This window comes from Triticum aestivum, chromosome 4B, assembly GCF_018294505.1.
Source record: "Triticum aestivum cultivar Chinese Spring chromosome 4B, IWGSC CS RefSeq v2.1, whole genome shotgun sequence".
Lineage (NCBI taxonomy): Eukaryota > Viridiplantae > Streptophyta > Magnoliopsida > Poales > Poaceae > Triticum > Triticum aestivum.
This window is the reverse complement of record NC_057804.1, coordinates 21649814-21655052: the sequence shown is the minus strand read 5'-3', so window position 1 is coordinate 21655052 and position 5239 is coordinate 21649814. Positions and strand designations below refer to the sequence as shown.

Sequence of the window (5239 nt, the reverse complement as noted above, 5' to 3'; positions counted from 1 at the left end):
ACGCTGCCCTGAAGGAGAGCTTGCTCTCCTTGATGCAAGCAATCGCGCACCGCATGGAGACTCCCCACGGCCTCCCAAGCATCGACGAAGGGGCCAAGCCACATCCATCGAGCTGGATGAACATGAAGACCGACGACGAGGAGGCCCACCCGGCGACTCCCACTGCGGCGCCATGATGGCGCAACGCGACGATTTACATTTCCGTAACTCCTGCCCTGTTCCCTGTTGTCCCAGGGCGCCGTAGTATTTGTGTTCGTTTGAGTCAGTTGATGTGCCGTTCTTTTCTCTTACGTATTTCGCAAAAATAACAAACATGTAGTATTTATTGTGTTCATCTGAGTCAGTTGATGTCAAGCCGTCCTTTTCTCTTACGTATTTCATCGTGTGCTTTTCTCTTAGTCTCTCTGTAAAGAAATGAGATCCTTTAGATCATTCATGATCCAAAGGATCTTATATTTCTTTACAGAGAGGGAGTATTTATGACGTTGTGCATCATACAAAGTTAGCAACCTCATTCAAAACCCACACAAAAACATAAGGTTCAATGGACAGAAACACATGAAACGGTCATATAAATTCAATGGTCTCAAATATAGCCCCCTAGCGTTTCAGGGAGAAAAAAAAAGAAAGACAAATATCGCTAAATGGGACACAAACTTGGTATTGGTTAACCCAAATTCTCCCTCCACTCTTAAATACAAGTCTTTCTACAGATTCCAAAAGAGACTACATACGGAGGAAAATGAATGTAGTCCCTATTGAAATCTCTAGAAAGACTTATATTTAGGAATGGAGGGAGTACAATTCAAGGGCCACTAGCAGTTCAGGGACCATACTTAAAGTAACAACTAACAACACAGCATGATTATTCACAAACTTCAACTGTCCAAAAGACCAAAGCCAAGAAAATAGTATTTCTGATTTCTGACAGCGACAGTCCACCTTCCACAAAAGTATCGTGTAGATGCTAGATAACATAAGTAGATAGATAACAAATAACCAGAATCAAACATATTAAGAATGGTATTCTTCTTATTAGTTTTACTACTCCCTCCGTAAGTAGATAGATAACATAAGTAACGAGAGTTTTTGAGAAATCTCAAATACAAAGAGTAAAACCGCTGATTACTACTCCCTCCGTAACTTCATATAATATGTTTTCTGACACTGGCATAGTGTCAAAAAGCATCTTATATTAAGTTACGGAGGGAGTATAACTGGAAGAGAGATAATATTCATGACGATGTTATCTTTCTCTACTCTGCGACAAGTTCATCATGCTATTCAGTGATCACATTATTAGTAACAAAGGCAAACTATATCATCTCTTACCAAAGATTTTAGTTGCCATGTTGCTGAATACATCAAACAAGGCGTTCCGCTGCTCGTAGTCAACAGGATTCAGGTGCAGCACGGCATACACCTCGAGGAGCAAATCACTGAGAGCCGGAAGACAGGCTAGGATCGATCAACATCACGCCCAGCAGCTGCTCCTCATTACGCTTCGCGTGCCTGAGTAAATCTGCATATGAACAGACAAGAAGCATTGGTCATGACAGCTGGAAGCTAGCTACAGACAATGACAATGATTGGGAACAGCGAGAATTATAAGAAGTAAAATCAAGAGAAATAGCTAGCCACAGACAAGAAGCATTGGTATATGGGCTGCTGAAGCAGAGCACTTGTCAACATCACACAAAAACATAAGGTTGTTAAACTGGAGAGCAGTTTCAATCAAACTAATAAAAGCTACCTTCCGACTCAAGGATCTAAGCACGTTTAAATCGGAGAGAGAGAGAGAAAGAAAAAAGGAATCAGCATAGAACCATACGTGACCGAACAGAGAGATGAGAGACGTGGAGGGTACCTTCCATGGCATCGGCGCTGGTAGGCTCGGAGCAGACACGCGGAACCCAAAAAGGAGGCTCCTCTCTACTGGTGGAGAAGGAGCAGACCTCAAGCTTCCTTTGGCTGTTGGTGTCGTCCCGGTCGCTGGCCGTTGTACCTCCTACCTGCCTACAGAGATGAAACAGGTGTCAGAGAGAGCAGAAGAAGACGAGGAGGAACATAAAAATTCATTCTTTATCATGATAGGAGCATAACACTAAAGTAGCTAGCTAGCTAGCTACTCCCTCCATCCGGGTTTAAAGGGCCTCCTGGCCACGAAGCCCCGTCCGAAAATGTAAGGCCGCGCACACCAAACCTGCTCCAATAGCAGCATTTTTCCGGTCCCTATTCCTATGCGGTGCCTTGTTAACCGAGTGAGCAGTTATGAGCCATGCATGCAAGCCAGTGCATGCGGTCGTTTGCCTGCGAGCCGCCCCATGCAATGCCTTGTTTCCTGCGTCGGCTGTTTATTACGGTTGCATGCGCATGTAAGGTGCCACGGCTCATTAATTTAGCATCTACTTTAAACTAGAGGAGAGCCTGCTAATTGGCCAATTTCAGCTCTAATTTTCAAGCGTTTGCTTTCTAGCACTGCCTTGGTCCTATCAAAGTGGTCTTTGGGCCTAATAAACCCGGACGGAGGGAGTAGCTAGCTATGAAGTACTCTAAATACTAAATCATGTGGATCTCATCCTTGACAAACATATGTACAGAAGAGACGTCTTGTATTTAATATAAGTAAATAGCTGCAGACACTTTGATGCAGCAGCCACTTTGAGCCATCTTTGTAAGACTGGAAACTAACGTTGTATATGCCTGTAAGCTAGAAAGCATGGACACGGCAGGAGTTGCCGATCTGCCGTTCTGATACGGCGGGATACGGGGACACGGCGGGATACGGCAGGATACGCGTGTCCCCAGTATCCCCTGATTTTCGATTAAAAAGAAAGAAAAAAAATGAGGGGATACGATGGGATACATCCGTGACACGGTTGGGACACGGCCTGGCCCAATAACAGGCCCAAAACGAAACCCTATGTAGTCGCATGCATCTCTTCCACACAAAAGCGATGTGCTCCCAGGTCGCAGCCTCTCCTGGATCGAAGCCGCCTCCTGGATCGAAGCCACCGCCGCCTGGACTCAACGCTGCCACCAGCGGCGACACCTGCACTCGACCGGCGACTGCTACCCCACAGTACCAGCAGGCAGCAGCCTCTCCTCCCAACGGCAGGTAACCCTCCCCAATCTCCAAACCCAGCAGCCTCTCGCCCTCTCCTCAACTTCTTCATCTCTTTTATTCTGATTCCTTCCATTGAACTAATGGAGGGTGTGCTTGCTGCTCTTTGAATGATTGTAGTAATCATGCTGCTATTTCAATGCTTTTGCTGCCGGCCTGCTGCCGCTGCTGCTGACTTGCTGTTGCCTGTTGTACCCATGTCATGTTTGCTAGTTTCTAGTTGAATGCTTGTGCTGCTGTTGAACTTGAATTATGATTGATGAATACTTGCTCCTTGTACTGCTTGATGTTAGGTTGCATGGCATGGGGGGACGAGGATCAATCAAGGACTTGATATAAAGAGACACCAAATGGGGCAGGATTCTCTATTTTGATTTCTTTCTCATTAATTTTCTGTCTTAACTCTATATTACATGGCATATTTTTATTTTATTTTATATATACTCGCCGTATCCCCGAATGGCTGTTTCTGAAAAATGCCGTATCCCGTATCCCCGTATGCGTATCCCCGTCTTTCCGTCCCCGTGTCCGTGCTTTTTAGCCTGTAAGTAGCAGTTGGTCAGATTTCATGGCCAACTAGCTATGATTTGTGGCAAGAAAGCTAAGCTTCCAGTTTAACAACCAATCAGCCTTCAGTAGCACTCTAATGAAATATGTGGCAGACTCAAGCAAATCCGAATAGTAGAGTACTACCTCCGTCCCAAAGTACTTGTCGCTCAAATGGATGTATCTAGATGTATTTCAATGCTAGATACATCCATCTGAGCGAAAAGTAATTCCGGACAGAGGGCGTATTCTATTATGCATAGCCAGTGCTAAGAATTGAAGTGTTTCACAGTAATGCCTTTCAAATGGCTGATTAGTCGGAAATGGTAAAGTAACTGCAGATCTCCCATTATTAAATCATTTCCACTGTGATAAGAGCCAGAAGTATCCTATTTATGCTTCGCAAGTGTTACAGACTTACAAGTTTAAGCATTTCACAGTAATGTATGCTCCTACTGCCTCTCAAATGGTTAATTAACCAGAGGAGTCCAGCATTGCAACTGACTGGAGATTACTTTGTATGAGTAACAACAAGAGCACCCTCCTCAGCTAAAGGATGGTTTCTTCGAAATAAGCTAAGTGGATGGTTATCCTGTTCTTGTACTATGAAACTTGAAGATTGGGCATGTAGATAAGGAAATTGAGTATTTTTTTTATTTCTTATATAATAATTTAGCCTACAACATTATGGCGTGGTTAGAACAAAAGCAAAACCTTTAGGTTGGTGCAAAATTCACTATGCTGTAGACAGACAGAGCACATGAGCAAGAGCAGAGAGAGTAACCTTGACGAAATCTGAAACTATATGCGTTGAGTCAGAACGATAGGCAACAACAATCAGGTAGCACTCCAGGATTTCATAATTTTGCAACTTACATCTAGCACTAGTAGATGGGTTGATGAACCAGAGCACTTGTCAACATGAGGTAACAAGCATGTGCAACTTATCATCGCATGAAAATAGAAGGTTCTTAAACTGAAGAACAGCAATTTCGATCGAATATTACCTTCTGACCCAAGGCAAATCCGAATAGTACAGTATTATAGTGTGCCTTTCAAATGGCTGATTAGTCGGAAATGGTAAAGTAACTGCAGATCTCCCATTATTAAATCGTTTGCAGCGTGATAAGAGCCAAAAGTATCCTGTTATGCTCCTGCTGCCTCTCAAATGGCTAATTAACCAGAGAGGGCTATCAACCTGTAGGGCTAATCAAACATTGCACTATTGAACTAACAGTCAACAACATTTCAAGTGACGGCTGAACGTGGAGCATTTGACAAATGTCAGGACCGACATCCAGCAATGGCAGGCGGAGCACAATTAAAGGTCCAAAACTGATTCCCCTAAGACGCATCTAGAACTTGAATAAAAGCTTGCGCTTTGCCGAAATTAACTCACCATCTGATGAAGTGACATATCCGTGTTCCTCCCCGCCTTGCCACTCACCGTCCCCACGAGCCTGACCTGCACATCGCAAACCCAATCAACTGTACTGAGTGCTTCCTCACTGGAAACTAGCGTTGTAAGCATGCGTGTAAGTAGCTAGCAGTTGGTCAGATTTCATGGCC

At 44.1% G+C, this 5239-nt stretch overlaps 1 long non-coding RNA gene across 1 annotated transcript; it reads right to left on the bottom strand.

Moving 5' to 3' along the window:
* Nucleotides 1-1012: 1012 nt before the first annotated feature.
* Nucleotides 1013-5239, bottom strand: LOC123090674 (uncharacterized). Its single transcript, XR_006442529.1, has 3 exons — nucleotides 5070-5239; nucleotides 1868-2016; nucleotides 1013-1522 (listed from the first exon to the last, which is right to left on the bottom strand). It is a non-coding gene; the product is annotated as an uncharacterized lncRNA (long non-coding RNA).